The 17,575-nt window shown below is 39.6% G+C and overlaps 1 protein-coding gene across 9 annotated transcripts in view; it reads left to right on the forward strand.

The window, feature by feature from the left end:
- The window catches only part of TTC7A (tetratricopeptide repeat domain 7A), a 175,725-nt gene that overhangs the window by 95,588 nt on the left and 62,562 nt on the right, over nucleotides 1-17,575 (forward strand). The window lies entirely within an intron of this gene.

Below are 17,575 nucleotides of genomic sequence, written 5' to 3' on the forward strand. Positions count from 1 at the left end.
TACTGGAGTATCAGCATCAGATGACTACCTTAAAAAGTGAGGTTCTGTCATCTCCCTGTTTTCACTGGGGATCTCATAAGCTGCTTTTCCAAGATTATCCATAATAGCAGTTTGTCTGGTTGAAAATATCCCCCAGAAGAACAAGGAAAAAATTATGTGAAACCAGAATATATTAAAGGCCAAGGAAGAGAGTATATTTATTTTTTTTCTTCCTGATGTTAAATTTCATCAAACTAAGCAGATAAAAATATAATGAAACAAAAAAATTGCAGTCCTGCAGGATACGTGTTTTCTACACGGTGCTATTACTGACTACAAGCATTTTTTTCCATCAAATTCAATGACCTGTCAGCAAATTTTATTAAGGTTGATTGCCAGTTTCTCTTGCACCTCACAGGCACTGCTAAGAGTGTAATTCCCTAGGGAGGAAGTCGCTACTCCCCTTGCTCATTGCACAGTTCATCTAAATTCCTTCACAGTTGTAGTGTGTATTGTGAACAATGTGGATTATGTTTTCAGCACTTAAATAGTGCTATTAAACTGTTGCTCAAGAGTACACTGCACTCGGTATGAAAGCGTTTTGAGTTTGGGCTTGGAATAGAATTTGCAAGTGGGTCTGAGCACAGAGCTGGTATTTTCTGAAGTTTAAGGCTGCAGTTGCGTTGAGGTTTTATGTAACAAATACTTCATGCCTTAGTCAGGGCCACTTGTAGTGACAGTAACTATAGTAACAAAACAAAGTTTCTAGCTAATGAAGGGGTATTGCCAATGAACAGGACATCAGTCTCTGATCCAGCCCCTGAAATATGCTTATTTATCAGTTTTGTGAGCAATGCTTTTTTAATAGCTACTACTATATTTTTTCAAAGCTATTTAGAAATTTTCATTTGTTTGCTTTTATGTTTTTTTTTCTTTTTCCTAAAACCTGTGGAGGGACTCGCTCCTTTTGCCTTCAAATGGAAATGTTCTAATTATATTTCTGCTTTTTTAAGTTGTTTTCCTAAAGAAATGGGGATTATGCAGTTGGGCTTTTTATACCTTGAACACTTTTGAAAATGCTGGCTGATTTAAAAGAAGTTTTGACAGTGTGTTAGAAGTCCTGAAGATAAGTTTCTGCAAGTTTTCTAAAAGCAGCCTGCTGAGTCAAGGCTGGAGGGGGCAGGCAGAGCTGAGCCATGTGGTGCTGGGGTTGGCAGCTGCCAGCAGGATAATGAGCACTTGTGCAGTGGGTGCACCACACAGGGATATGGCAGCAGCACTGCCATGAGGGTGGTGGCTCTGGGAGAAGGGGTGGCTGGGGGGAACAGAGACAGGTTGCAATGGGGGACAGGTGCAGAGGATGCAAATCTGTAGGAAGTCTTATACCAACCTGGGAAGGGACAGTTTGTGGCATTTAAGTGAAGAGTACATAAACACGTGCTGTTTGTTTCTGTGTCTTACATGCTCATTTGCATGGCTAACAAGTGATAGCAGAATGAGTAAGGTAATGAGGGATGGTGCAAATGGTAATCAGCACGGCTTAACAAAACCTGCATGTGTGGGAAGCGGGGTAAAAAGCTGGGGTCTCACCATGGCCCACAGGAATCCACCTCCTTTGGAAACAGGGGAACCTAAAACCTCTTAGGTTTTTCTAACTTTGAAGTGACAATCTGGTTAAATAACAGGAGAAAGAATTATTATTCGATTAATAAAAAGGTCTTTTAAAACTTCAGTGGACAGCTTTTGTGCTGCCAAACTGGTGTTTTATGAGGAACAGGAAGATGTTTTTAAAGGAACCATGACATTTGCTGAAGCAAACTGAAAGCACACGAATGGCCCCAAAGCTGTGACTGCATTTGGACAGTCTGTGTGTGAGTTTCCTTATCCTGACTTCATAAAAAAGTGTTGGTTTTTTGAAGTGATCCCTGACCCTGTCTTCTATTGTCTGTGAATAATTGTCTTTTCTAAAGTTGAGTGGCTTTCTGTTCAAATGGATTGTGAGATGTAAATTCACATTATGAGCCTCCAATAAAACTAAATGTGTTACTGCACTGTATTTCCTCTTTCAAGCAACAGCTTCTTGCTCCTACTAATTCTCTAGCCATTTGGTGGCAGAGTATTTGAAGCACCAGGCAAGGAAAGGGAGGTGTGGAAAATAAAAGGAAAAAGAGAGTAAGAGAAAGCAAAAAGTATATTCTTTTGAGTTGAGGGAAGGTAGAAAAATAAATCCATCGGACTCTTCTGTGTAGTTTTATGGGGCTGTTCCTGTAAATCAGAAGATTGAGTAATTCACCTCTTATGCGTAGTAAGAGGCTGTTTTTCCACCAGCAGACGGGAAGCAAAAGGCTATTCTTTTGCAAAAGCACATTTCCTAGATGGTTCATAACTGTAGTAAACCATTTTGGCTCCAGACTCCTTGCAGTGATATTCTTTTTGAATTTCGCAGCGACCTTGTGATGCATCAAATATTTTGTAATCACTTTGTACATTGGTGAAATGCAGCTGTGGTCGGGGAAGAGTAGAACAGCTCTTTAACAGGGACTAACAATAGTATGTACCAGATTAGGCTGTGAAGTTAGGAAGAACAGTCTGCCAGTTAAGTTGATGAGATGGTTGTAGAGAGGCAGAATGCAGAGAACAGAGCTGGAGTTTTACCATATCATGTGAGCTAAAAACTGTGTGAAAAATGTGATTTAGGCTCCTTAATATCTTCAGTTAATTAAAATTTGGGTTTTACATTTCATTTAAATAAATTAATGATCCTAACAAGGTACGGGACAGGTATTAAAATGTTTGAATCGTAAGAGGACAAACGTAATCTTAAAAGCCCCAAATAAAAGCAATTTAGTTCAAAGTGTTAAGGAAAACTGGCCATATATAAATGAATTCACCTCTCATTTGATGATTGGAAAGATTTTTTTCTTTTTACTTCCCCTAAATCAGCTACAGCACTAAATTCCGTAATAGAACATTCTAAAATTAGTACAACTGGCTGAGTTTTCTATCTTTGCTGCACAGTTCTGGTTAGGGTTATTAATGAAGAACTTAGCTTTTGCCTTTCTCTCTGTTTTAATAAATTAATTATAGGATGAGTTCATGTAGGCAGGAAGTTTCAGGCTTTGTTCTGCTGTGTTGTTTTACCAGGAGCATTTAAGTTTGTGTTACGTAGTTTCTGTAAGAGTACAGCAGTTTCTGCATGGTGTCTCCTGCATAACTGTGCTTGTGATCTGTGGTCCACAAACTAATGCTTATGGATTGGACAGGTTCATCCCTTGGATTTTTCTAGAACAAACTTTCCAAAGCTGTAGATCACAGTTCCCTGCAGGATGGTGGTGATGTTCAACATAGGTAGCAATAGAACAGCTGCTGTAACTCCATTCCATGGATACAGGAGCCTAAGATGCTACTGTAATCACTGCTTTTAGGGTTGTCCCTGCCTTCTTCCACCAGTCTGCCATGTTCATAAAAATGTAGTCATAGGTGCTTTGGGGTCAGTGCTCTAGAACTTAAGAAAAATTGTCTGAGGACCCATGCGGAAACACAATTTAGAGCAGTTATAGTATTTTTTCCACGCTTGTAATTTAGGTTTGCTTCCTGAGTAGCAATAATGACTCATTTGACAAGGTAAGTTGCAGTTTAACTTTTATTTATGGCAGCAAAAGAAAAATTTGACAAGTGGATGTGTCCTGCCCATGGGAGGGGAGAGGAAGGGATAGTCCAGTGCCCTGGCTGTCTTTTCTCAGTTACATGGAGAGCCTCACAGTTGTGTAGTTCAATCAGGGAGGGCTAATATAGCCAAACAGGGCCTCTGTGCTACTGCAGATGCTGCCCACAGTGAAACGTGGTGCCTTCAGTTGGGATGAAGCAGTTTGCAGTGGTGCAGAGCTGTACCAAGCCACACCAGGCTACCCTATCAGTGTGGTTAGCTGGTTTAACAAGAGGGAACACACAGCTTACAGGGAGGTGAAATGTTTCAGTGGATTAATTCATTTCCCAACGTGGTCTTTGCTGGGTTAACTTCTATAGAATTGTATTACAGAGCAAACCAAGTAGATGATGTGTTCTACTGCTTAGTGTCTCATGGTAGTTTTTATGGACTTGGGTATTTATGCACTATGGTGTTTGTGATGCCATGGCTTTGCAACAGTAGTATTTTTGTACCTGAGGCTTCAGTTGTCCATTGGTTGTATTCCTGAATATAAATACCAGAATTTGTATCCATTGGAAACAGCAGGCTGCTCAGAAGAGATGACAGTCTGAAGTATGTAGATCTCCAGGGTTTACTGAAGCAGACTTCAGAAGATTTGAGTGAATCAAGTACATTACATTTTTATTTAGTTTTCAGTGGAGAAGCAAAACTGTTTGGGTAGATGGAATCACATGAAAAAATCTGCATTGAGGCTGACTGAATGGCAGGTATTACATGAGAAATAAATTTGTACCTGGAGAGACCTGACAGATAGAGCGGCGATCTTGGCGTAGAATGGGAGGAGAAAGGGATTGGGGAAAATTTAATAGAAAGGCCTGTATCTATATCAAATCTGCCAAATATAGCTATTGTAGAACCTCATTATAAATAAGGAACAAAGTGGAAGAAAAACATGCGGGGGGGGGGAATCAGTCATGCCATAAGCAATCACAAATCTGATGCATTAGGAATCTGTCAGATTCCAACAAAGCTGATGTTTCTCCAAATTAATTCCTTCTCTGTCTTATTCATGCTTAAACTGTACTGCAGCTCACATGTCTCTGCTTTAACTAAAGTCTCTAGGGCCTCCAGGAAAAAGATGCCCTCGAAGTTTATTGACTGAATACTCTGTACAGGAATTGACCTCAAGGATGTAATTCGCAGTACTATTTAGTCAGTGTGTTGGATTTTATGTTGCCATTTCCGTTGGAGAGAATCATTCGTGCAAGCTGATGCAGGATTACCTTGACCCCTGGGTAGGAAACACTACAGTTATCTTGAGTAAGGATATAGTTGCACTGTCCTGGAATTGCACAAGCGAGATACTTGTACATGTCTCCTGAGGCAGGGTAGCACCAAGCTGTCCCAGCTCTTTGTGTCAACCACTAACTTTCTCTTCTCTACAGGTTCATTTCCTGGGTAGCCACACAGAGCAACTCATGGCTGAGTCAAAACCACAAATTATGTGTGTGAAAGCATTAATTCACTGCTGTAGCTTTGAGAAGCTGCCTCATTCAGTGAGCATCTCTACCCAACCTTCATACATTTGTCTTCAAAGACCCTTTTGTATGGCTGATGGACTTTATACTTTCACATGCTCTTACTCTTCCTTTGCAGCAGTTCTAATTTTAGCCTAATTCTGACCTGTGACTTGACAAACACCTGCAAAGTGCTCTCATTGCCATTCAGATTGGTACGTTTATATACTGAGGCTTTCATAGCCAGTCTTTCCATTTCTCTTCTGCTCGGAGTCATACTGAAGACTGATGAACAGGGTAATTATTTGAAAAAAGATTGCAGCTCTGAATCTTTTCCGCTAAGGCTGAAGGAAGCTATTACTTCGTCATATATTAAATGGCACATGGTAATTTTAAACACCTTCTGGATTTCTAATGAATTAAATCAAATCTGTTCAAGAGCAAAGAACACTGATTTTTGTCTGTGTGTTTCAAGAGTTTCTGAGCCAGTTTCTTTATGACAGGATTTAGTTTATGCTATGTATCTACAATCAAGGAAAATAAAAATATCAGCTCTTCCACGCTTGCATCCTGGTGTTGTGAGTCTGTTTCAAAATGTCAGATTTCAGGTGTGTGCTGTGTATTTGAACCATGCTTCCTCTGGATGTCATTCCCTGAGGGAATTAATTATGGTAGGATATATCACATACATAATGACAGGCTCTGTTAAGCTTTCCGGAGGCAAAACTACCAATCAGGTCAGCACAGAGCCTGAGCACTTTTACTTGCCTTGGAGTACGAAGTTCTGCACAGTGGCTTTGGATATTCTTTCAGAACGGTACCTAAGGAGAGGTGTGGACATAATAATGCAAATACACTGCCCTCAGTGTGGTGGCAATGGAGAGGAACACCATACCTGTGTTTTGGACATACTGGCTTAGAAAGGAAATAAAACTTAGATTTTGAGCTCTGAATTCCAGTGGGCTTGCACCATGGCCTTTTAAGAAGAAAAAGTAAAGGCATACATAAATGCAAAGCATGGTAAATGGTAAACTGAGCAGTACTCTTATGCTTCCAGGTTGATATCTGTTTCTTCCATTCAGACATACTTCAAGGAAAAACTGGTACATGCTGCTAACTTATCAGAAGACAGAGATTATAAATAGACTCCTCTGATTTATCCTAGTGTGCTCTGATCTCTTACTCTGCAAAGAGTTCTGTACTGAATTAAAAGAATACATGAAACAGGATAAACGTGGAGATTTCATTGTGTTCTGTCGGCAGGAGCAGGTGTGAATGAGTTCAGCCCGGCCTCCTTCTGTCCCTCTTCTTGGCTGAGATGTAGAGGTGCAGAGTATGACCTCGGGTGCCTCGCTGCTCTGCTGCAGGGCTGCTCCATGACTGACGCTGGCAGCCTTGCAGAAGCCGAGCATTTCCACATGGGGTTCTCTCCACAAAGGAGAGAGTATCAAGCTTTTTCCTGTGAAAAGCTGGGGCTTGCTATGCATCATTGCTTCTGTTCCTTTCTTTTTTTAATTTGCAGAATCCTTCTGGAAGTATGGAAAGTTCAAATTGAGCAAATGAGTTGTTTATTTAAGGGGATAGGGAGTCAGCTGATACAAGCTGATCAAACTGCACTGACTCTGCACTTCATTTCTGTGTTTATCTGATGCATGCTCATTTTTAGGGAGTTGAAGTTGCCTGAGCTTTTCTGACTTGAAGCTTGAGTGCCAGATCCTCAGCTAGTTTAAGAAGGCAAAAATCCATTCATTTCACTTGAGCAGAGCTGATTGCCTTCAGCTTTCTGTCTGACCCTGAATGTTTAGTTCCTTTTACCTGTTTCATTACAGCTGCTAGCTCTAAATTTTGGAACAGAGTTTGGTTTTATAAAGCACTGTTGTGTAAAAATTTGTAAAGGTCAGTGGTTGCTAAGTGCTGGACTGTGTCACAAAAAAGAAAAACTCGACCAACCAACCAAAAAAACCCAAAACCAAACAAAAAAAAAAAAAGGAGCACACATACACACAAAAAACCCCCCAAAACAAAACCAAAACCCCCCACAACCACACACGCACACAAAAACAAACAAACAAACAAAAAAAACCCCCACCTTCTGTGGGTGAAGAACCCAAAAGTAAGCAAAAAACCCAGTAATCTTTTCACCTGCACTGCTGTATAAATGAGACCTATTTTTCAGCAGTCAAGCTTGTTTAATTCCAGCCAGCATTTAAATTGTTTTTGCAGTTTTACATTAAGATGTGTTTTCAGACTATTATTGAAAGAAGGCCAAATATTGCTATTTTTGAATGTTTAAAATGCAAGTACTATGCATGTTTTCTCAAAGGATTTTCTTTAATCACACATGCAGTGCTTTGGATGTATAATATTGTGTCATCTTTTGTCAGCACATCTAGAAGATCTGTCACATTGGGGTGTAACCGATATTGCAGAAAAATAATCCATTAATCTGATTTTAGGTTCAATTTGCCAGGGATTCTCTTTTTCCTTTTGTTTTGGTTTTTTCAGGTTGTTTTTTTTACCATGCATATATTTCTCACCTTTCTCTTAAGGCGTTTATTTTTTGTTAGCAGTTCTTATTGAAATTTGTTACTTATTTCTGACAGTTTGAGAGGCTGCTGATTATTACTCATAAGCAGTGACTGAGCTTACCCGTACAATGTAAGATGTACCTGCTGGAGTCATACATGCATCAGTGAAGTTCAAATTTACAGCAAGGCTAAGGAATGAAGCTTCACATCTAATATACAGCTTTCTGCTAGGAAAACCTTACACTGGAGTAGTAGTCAAGGATACAAGCTGTGGAACTGGGTTCTCTAGGTTGGCAGTGTCCTTGGATTGATGTATATAGTTAGGAAATTGTTAGGAAGAAAAGGGCAGGAAACATATAGAGCTGTTCACTGTTATATCCTGAGTTTTTAACTCAGAGTAATGGTTAAAAAGAGCTATCACCTTATCAGTTCAGTCAGCTGGCCTGACATCCATGGGGAGCCTGTACGGTGTGGGAGGGCAACAACATGACAAGAAGTGCCATTGTTGCTAAGGCCAGTCTGCATGGTCTCAAACCTAACAGGGATTAGAGGCTACAAGTCCTGACTCTGCAATTAGCTTTGTACGGGATCAAAAGGAACTACAAAGGAACTTAATAAGAAAATTAAGTGCATCTCCAAAACACTACCTGTGGTGAAAAAGCAACCCAGCACTACCATGAATACATACTGGTGAAGGATTGAATGAAACTGCAGTAGTGCAAGCTTCAGCACATCTGTCTGTTGAATCACAGACCCAGGTCTGTAACGCTAATCGCTGCCTCTGCGTTAAAAGGTCACGCTCCTGTTGTCTCCATGCTGTGGTTACTGCACTAGCTGTGTTCAGCTGGCACTGGTGCTGACATAGGCTACAATTACATCATGGTTTTGCTTTGCAGGCTTAGACAAATATGATTCCTGCTGGTAGCAAAATAGCCATTTATTTCTCTGGGATTTTCTTTTGTGAAGCCAGCAGTTTTCTTTCTACTCAACACAACACAGATCTATTCTAGATATTGTGGTTTTGTTTGTTTGGGGTTTTGTTGGGTTTGTTGTTGTTTGTTTTTTTCAGAAATGAAGAAGCTTTTGTCTGTCTTCTGTAATTTTCACCTTTTAAGCACGTCTGTCCCTGTATTTTTTCAAGCTGGCGTAGAAACCTGCTCCTCCATATCTTACTAAACAAGCTCATCTTCTAAAAAGTACTGCCTCTAAACTGTCATATGGTGGGTTGTCTTATCCAGAACGTAAGTTAAAACATACCCTCACGTGCCCCAGAACCTGTACCCTGTAGTGAAATCCAGTGGTGTTTGACAGATTGATTTTTCACCTCTCCTGAGACAGTGAGCTCTAAATAAGGGCAGATGCTGGCCCTCCTTGTGTTACTCACGTTAACACCTCGTCCTCTGCAAAGTTAAGCAGTTAGAAGAGAAACTCATAAATTCTTCTCCTTATGAAGAGCTGGATCTACCAAGGTCCATAAGCACACGCTTAGTCTTAAGGAGAGGAATAATTGATTTCTTGTTGATTTCAGCCAGACTACTCATGCTTAAAAGATGAAGACCTTTTATAAGTGCTTTACTGGAGTAGTGCCAAAGTGGCATAAATTACATTGCCCCAAAAAAAAATCAAAGAAAGAGTGAGGTGTGTTTAACAACATTGCATAATGCAGTTTGGAAAAGATCTTAATTTACACCTGTTATTTTTATAGCAAAGTCAAATTTTGTGTGGTTCTAATTTACTAATACAGTGGGGGGCATGATGCACTTTCAGACTGTTGGCTCCCAGTATCCGTAACATGCAAGATTTCATAAATGTGTCAAGTTGGGTAGAAATGTTTTATTAATCTTATATGGGGTTCTGCTTTAGTGTATTTTGTTGCATAATTTATACATCAATAATATGAGTATGCTGTCACTTTTTATTACCATGACACTAGGTTAATTAGAAGGTATTTCACTCTGTTTTAAATAGGTGAATCAGGATTCTGATATAACTTCCCAAACAGAAGGTGTGTTCTTGGTTGCAGACTGAGGTGACTTGGAGATAATGTTGAGCATTGCTTCATTAACCAGAGTCCTTTCCACTAAAAGCTGCCTGAACTGCACATAGTAGAAGCTTTTACGAAAAATACAAAGTTTGTAAGTGAAGCATCCAGTTCTGCAGTCTTTGGGGATAGGAAGCATTGGCAGCATGTTAAGAATTTCAACTTAGCACTGTTAATGCTCTTTTCTTGTCTGGCAGGATCTCAACTCAGCAATTAGAGGCCCTAGGCCTGGTTTCCTTTTCCGTTTCTGTAAATCAAGAGTTATTCCAGTGGTTGTGGCAGCGTGATAGATCTCAACTCTGCCCTTCCAAATGAATTCCTATTTAATCAGGGCTGGCTGAATTTATTTCGGAGCACATCTGATCAAATTCTGAAGAATCTGACCCAGCTGATGAGAAAGTATTTTAAAAGTGATGTCAGTTACAGAGGAACTCAGTGTGCTTTCCTTCCTATCCCCAAATAGCTCTGAAGTTGAGAGCACCAGTATTAAGAGATGAAACGTAAAGTATACGGGGAAGGTGATTATGAGGAACCTAGTTCTCCAAATGCTTTGCAAAGGTCATTCCCATTATCTGCTCTGCAGTTAGAAGAGTTGAGGCACAGGGACCTAAAGCAACTTGCCCGACACTGGCCAAGAAGCCATGCGAGAGAACACGAAATGGAGCATGGCTCTCCCAGGTCCCCAGCCCAAGCTATAGGATACTGGCCATGCTGCCCCCAAGGGTGATATACAGGGGACCATGGTTTCCAGTACACCTCTGAGGTTGCACTGACATTTGCACATTGTCATGCAGGTGTCTGTTTTCACCTACAAATGAGATACTGCACCACAGAGTCACCCAAGAAAGTGCCAGAGTTTGGACCCAATGGATGGGGAAGCTGTGCATTGAACTCCAGCTGAATTGATGATAGAAATTAAATAGGTGTTGGACCTCTAAGCTCCTTGCCTTGAATACTTGAGACCTGGCCCTGATTTTCAAGTGTGATCATACAGTGTCCAGCACAATGGGGAGTATTGCATGTAGTTGGAGTCAGAGAAGAAACAATTCACAAAACAACGTGTGGGGGCACTTGCAGATTAAACCTCAGTTTAACATCTGAAGTGTTGAAAGTCTAATACACTGTCCTTACAGAGGAGATATATTTTTATATTACATGGAAAAAGCTGATGTAAACACTCTTCATAGCAAACCCAGAAACTTTTATTTTCTAGGTTTTGCTGTAAAACTTGTAATTGTGAAAATTAATTTTGTCTTTATTCAGACAAGTTATAGACTGAAATACATGTGATTTATGATGGTACAAAATTATTTTGTTGGCGGTTCCTTATCAGGGTGACAGGAAGATAAAAAAATCTTTTCAGGTGTATCACCCAAAGGATCCTGTGTAACACAGGATGAGGCAAGGGTTTTTATCAGCTCTGCTAATGATTTGCCTGATTCCTATATTCTCAACAAAAAGAAAAATTCCACGTCTGGCATTGAAAATTAATGACTTAGCCAAAAGGAAAGGAGACAATAATTCTGATCACTCTTTTTTGTGCCTTGTGTTCTTGGGTATAACTACATATGGCTTAATTCTGAAGACAGGTGAAGAGAAGGAGGACTTTTCAGTGCTTGGTTTTTGGTTTTGGTTTTGTGGTTGGTTTTTTTTTCCCAGGAAATAAGCTTGCTTTTTCTTTCAGCAGACTATTATTTCCTTCAAGTGACAACCAGCCTGGATTTAGCAGATAAAGGAGATTTGTTACAAGACCTCCTTCTGATGTAAGGGTCACTTTCTAGATGGACCACATAAATATTCATAGATTCATATTTGCCCTCTGTATCACAAGTGAATCTGATGGACCTGAATGCTGAAATAAGTGCATGAGGTTGCTGGACTGGCTGCAGACATGTTTGTCTTGGGAAGTGACATCTGGGTCTGTGCAGAGATAGGAAATGTAATCCATGGGCAGGACCGTCAGCTGACTGACAGGAGGCCCTTCTCCCTTCAGCTGCAAGCTGCAGCTCGCAGGAGACTGTCCAAGAAAAAACACCCAGAGCTGGAACCATGCCAGTGGCTGCTCCTTTGGCTTTGCTGTGCAGTCTTGGACAGGTTGGGCTGCAATCTTGGCTTTTCTGATCATCTCTTCTTCTGTTTCTTTCCTTCTCTATGAGCGAGAACCTTCTAGATGCCTTGTGTCATGAGGCTAAGCCTAGCAAGTTGCCTTCATCATGTAAACTTTTAAATAGACTAGAATCTACCACTCCGGAGGCTGTTTTCACCCCCTGCTGTTACAGTTCGTGGAGAAACATTAGCTGAATGGCTAATTGTCATGCAAGACTGGGGCTCTAAGCATGGCATTCTTATAAGGTAGATGTCAGCTCTGAGTCTGCTAGATTTGCTGGGCTGGGAAGATGAAGCCAGCAGTTCTTTGGGCATGCTGACAGATTTCCTGGTTTGATTTTTTGTTCATATTTGGGGGTTAAATGGACAGGGAGCCAAAAAAAATAGGACAGTATGCCTGTAGAAGTATACAATCAATTTATTTTTGTAGGGAAAGTGATAGATAACATGGCAGAGCAGAAGTTATAAAAGGAGGTTGCAGTCAGAGTTGCTGGCATTAATTTAACTAGAGAATGTACCCTTAAATGTCAGGAGACTGCAAGAAGCACAGTTATTTGAGGAGACAGCAACTTTGATGTTGATTTTATCAACAAAAAAACCCAGGAGATTAAAAGCAGCTTTACAATTTTGCCTACTTTTTTTCTTATTGATAACATGACTAGGGCTTTAGTAAGTGTTGTGGGAAGGTAAATGAAACCACAATGGTTACAGTGAAAGAGTATACATTATCTAGTTGACTTGTATAGGTGACTCATCACTGAAGCTAAACTCAGCAGCTGATAAACTGAGCAACTGATTTTTCTGTGAAGATACTACAGTTCCACATACACTGTCCTCTCATACTGGCAGATAAAACAAGACCGGACAATCTGGGTTATAAAAAGAACAGGGGCTGCAATTGTGTTTCTGCTGTATCAAAATGTAAGAGTGGGCATTCTTGATCAAACTAAGGGCTTGTCTGGCTTCAGCAGGGCATGTGCTGAGTGCACAGGGAAAAGCATGTAGAAATGTGGCAGTAGGATGATCCTACCCCTCATATATCATCTCCGCTTCTGTCAGCAGAGTGGTTCAGAGCTTTTGGAGCCAGAAGTTGCATTAGGTTGTCTTTAATGCCCCTGATGGCCCTGTCATCTGTGAATTTATCTAATCTCTTTTTGAACCTATTTATGTTTCTGCTCCAGAACATCCTGTAGCAATGGGTTTTGCACTTTACTTTTGTGTTGTATGAAAAAGCACTTTATTTGCTCATTTTAAATCCACTGCTTGATTGCTTTATTGGATATTCCTTCTTTCATTGAAACAGCACAGATTTGCTTTGCCTTCCTGATCTTCTTTGTGCTGTTAATGATTTTATAAATGTCATCTCTTCTCTCAGCCTCTTTTTCAGGCTGAGAAGTCTGTTTACTGTCTCCATATATCAAAAGCATTCCAAAACTTTGATCATTCTTCTTGTCTGCTACATCCTCTTTCCAGTTCTGTTAGATCAGTTTATGTTCTGTATCCACCTGTATCCTCCTTCTGCATCCATTACCTTAAAGGAGAAGAAACCAATTCAAGAGTTCAGTGATTGAAGTGTTGGGAGTTTGAATCCATGCCTTGCAGTTCCTTAGGGGGCAGACTTGGGCCATCTACCCATCCAGGTTGTGGCAGTCCCCTGCTTTTTATTAGAGCTGGTGTGGAATATTTATCTGGGGTTCAGAGAGGTAGTAGGGTGAGCTGGTCGCTGCTGTCCAGTGGCACTTGCATGCTGCTCCACACCCCATCAGTCACTGGATAAAGTGTATTTGCTGTTCTCGGAGCAGTCACAAGCATTCTGGTTTCTCTCTCCGGGCAAGTGTCTGTACAAACTGCCACATGCATCCTGTCATTTAAAAAAGAATGAAACAAAGTACGCGTTTTAGTTACCGAAGGTCAGTATCTTCATGCTAATGCACACAATTGTCTCCATGAATTGAGATATACTGCTACAGGTTTTGGTGGTTTGTTTTCTTTCCTTTGTGTTAGGAATCCAAAATAACCCAGCAGCTGTGTGTGTAGGTAGACAAATCTGTGTAAATAATGAAAGACTTTGGGGAATGACACCACTGATCTGGTAAAGCTTGAAGACATGTAGATCTTTGAGCAGCTGCTCACAAGCTCTGAAGAACTGGAGGGGTTATAAGCAGACAGTGAATGGCAAAATATATAGATAAATGACTACATAATACTCATTAGTCCTAATTTAATCTCTCAACCTTGAAATGAGTGGAAGGTGTTATTGTTTGTTATAGTACTGGCATTATTTATTCCTTGTCAGATGGTAACACACAGAGATCCCGTTGTGATGCTGTGTAAATGTGTAGTTCAAGGGCTACATTTGAGACTAAAAACTCCATTTTAAAGCAGCTTTTAAAAGTCACAATAATTAACTGATTAATAAATCTTAATAGAGTCCTAGAGCATCCATAAAGTCGTCAATTAGTTATTGCTATACATAGCAACTTACGACTTCCACAGATGTGCTCATAAGCATTTATAGTATACCATATGCACATGCGAAATCTTCTGATAATAAGTATTAGCTATTAAACCTCAGTAATTAGATTGTCAGTGATAGGAAGGAACTGCCTCTTTTCTTCATGGGAAATATTAAAGAACTTAAAGGCTCAGCATTGAGCCATGTAGGATTAGAAGACTCTTGGAAGTGCTAGGTAGGTGGCTGAAATCAGCCTTTATGAAGACAAATGTTGAATACCTTCTGAAATCAACCAAAGTAGCCTTCCAGTATTCTGGTCTCGTGTCATATTGTAGTCATATTGTTATTTATACTATTGAAATTTTGATACTTGGGAAACCTAATTTTGCATTTTCAGAGCTTCAGATATCAGCAAATTTTTACAGATTTTAATTTGCCATAGTTAATGTTATTGTGATAGATGTGTGTGTTTGCTTGTGGCAGTAGCTTGACATTACATCAGGGAATAAAAGCCTTTGCATACTGTCCACATACCCTATAAAAAAACTCTCTTCTGATAAGGAGCTTAGAGTCTGTTATCAAGAATAAGTACTAGTTATTTTCCATTGTTACTGTCCGTGAAATCGCACATGTTACAAGATTGATTCGTGGATTTTTTGCTCTGTTTTCCTGTGCTTATGTAGTAACAATTTATATGCTTGCTTTATCCCAAATTTGTTTTCATATTTAGAGATTAACAGAATTATCAATAACTATATTGATAATCTTGGGGCTGTTTTTAAATGTTGAATCTTTTTAAGAGTCTATGCTGCTTAGTACTACAAGCATCATACAAATGTACAATGGTATTAAGAAAATATAATGAGATCTGTGCATAAATAATTTTTATTTATGTCCATGAAATTGTGCACAGACACTGATAGGACACAATACTCGTTAGATTTATGTGTAACAAGACTGCTGTCTCAGTAATAAAATTACAAGCTTAAGATAAGTGATACTACTTCAGTGTTTTCTCTATGTATTTGTTTGTCTGGTTTCACTGTTACAAAGCTTATTAGTAACTGAGAAAGAATGACAGCATATAGCACATGCAGCCTAATATCCTCATTGTATTTCCACCTTTTAGTTGTCATGTTTAATTGCACTGTTTACTGCTGCCGTTGGTATGGTTTGATTCCTTTTGCCACTTACATTCTTCCCATTTGCCTTTTGGTTTGGTTCTTTATATTGCTACACAGTAACGTGGATAATGCTATTCCTAAGGTGAATTACCACAACAGCTAACAGCTCATGGTATCTCCAAGATCTTGTTGTGTGCTCATGTGTTATGACTGGTGGTAGTATTGTGCTGAGGCTTCATTATGTTTTTGTGAGAGTTGCTTTTTTTTTCCTGTTTCACTAATCGTTCTCTCTACTGAGATAGAAGATTGCACCTTCATCTAAAGTAGTTGACATATATTCACTGTAAGCAGTAAACAGTAGAGTGATGAAGTACTTGGTTCATCTTTTTAATGTTTAACTGCAATGTTTAAATATACTATGTGGTGATTGTAATTGCTTGCTGATAACAAGCCATCTATGTCCCTACTAATGTGAAAGGGAGAAAGAATCCTTAATATAACCCTCCAGTACAGGAGTTTGACTGTCAATAGATTCTTCTATGTAATGAATATTGAGTAGTGTGTTACTGTGTTCAAAAGCATGGTGTTATTCAGGAATGTAATACGACTGGTCTCTGGGCCGCGATCTCCTTAACCACCATTCTTCTGCTGGAAGGAGGGTTGTACAGTGTTTCAGAAGGTCTTTCATTTTGCAAGTTTGTAGTGGTTTAAAAAATTATTCTCTATGATTAAAATAGCCTAGATTTTTTTATGTGCTTGTTTCTAGGACTAGAAGAATATTTTTAATAGCATAATTTCCAGAAGGAAGGTGATAATGCAGTCTTACCCCTCTGCACAGAGCAGCCCAAAGAAACTTACTCACAAGCCTATGCATCAAACCCACAGCTTCTGTTTGTACAGTGCCATTGCTTTCCAGATGTTATCCTGTCTTGCTGAAAAGGCTTTAATGACTACAGAATTTACTGTGCACACATGTAGTTCCTGCAAAGATTATTTTCCTTAATAGTTATGCGAATGCATTTACTTATTCATTTCCATTTGACTAGTTTCAGCTTCCAGTGAATTCTTAGATTTTCTGGTAGCTTTTCTTTTAGATCCAGGACTCACAATGAGATGCTTCTCCATGTAGGTGTTTGTAGGCTGAGGCAAAATAATTTCTTTGCTGCTTCTTGGTTAAACCAAATAAACTGATCTTCTTAAGCCTCTGATGAAATATGTTTTTCTAGCCCTCAGATCACTCGCATAACCTTTTTCTTAACCTCATCCCATTTTCAGTCATCTTCTGGAGTTAAAAAGCAAGAACTAGAAACAGGATTGTTGTGTCTTGCTGATGCTGTGATCAGTAATAACCACATCTTCCAGCTCCTACTTGATTGTGCTTCCATATATGAATGCTGGGGGTTCTTGACAGAAAACTGCATTGTTGCTCAGGAACTTCACGTTCATGAAGCTATCTTTTATAATACCAGTACACTCCAGGGCATAGCCTCCCATCTTTCTACTGTGATATATATTTCTTGCACTGAACTGACTAATTCTGTATTCTGTTGCATTGGAATAAGCGTTGTTCTTATGAGCCCAGTTCACTTACAGACATCCCTGTATAGCAGTCCCCCCTGCCCTCCTCCCCCAAAAATGCACTAAAACCCAAATCCCCAGCCTGATGTTTATTAGTGCCAAATGGGACTGCGGTATTAGCACGTTACTGTAGATAATACACCACAGTGTCTTGGCTGCAGATTTCTAATTATTCCAAGTGAAGGATCTCTTACTCAACTACAAAGTCTTCTCTAACATCCTATTGCTGTTGTCTCTTTCTGAAGTTGTTTGGATTCCTCAGGAGCCTGCAGGTCACATTCGCAAAACTGATTTTAGGATTTTTAACATTCTGCTCTTGTTGTGGGCATGTGTGTACACATATGTGCATTCAGTGGCCTAATCGCTAGCCGGATTGAGTGCATTAAAAATGCGTTGATATTGGGCTTTCTAGAAAAATTTAAAGGTGAGAAGTAAGTTTGCATTAGCAAATAAGAAATAAATCATATCATCTTGGCAATTAAAATAGAATGAGTGTTGTCAAGGATGGTGTTAAAATCCACGCTAGCAGCAAGTGGTAGGTTGTGTCATTGCCAAATCTGTCTTCTAACCTCTGCGTGACCCAATTCTGCTGAATTCC

The sequence above is a fragment of the Pseudopipra pipra genome, chromosome 3, assembly GCF_036250125.1.
Source record: "Pseudopipra pipra isolate bDixPip1 chromosome 3, bDixPip1.hap1, whole genome shotgun sequence".
NCBI classification, from domain to species: Eukaryota; Metazoa; Chordata; class Aves; order Passeriformes; family Pipridae; genus Pseudopipra; species Pseudopipra pipra.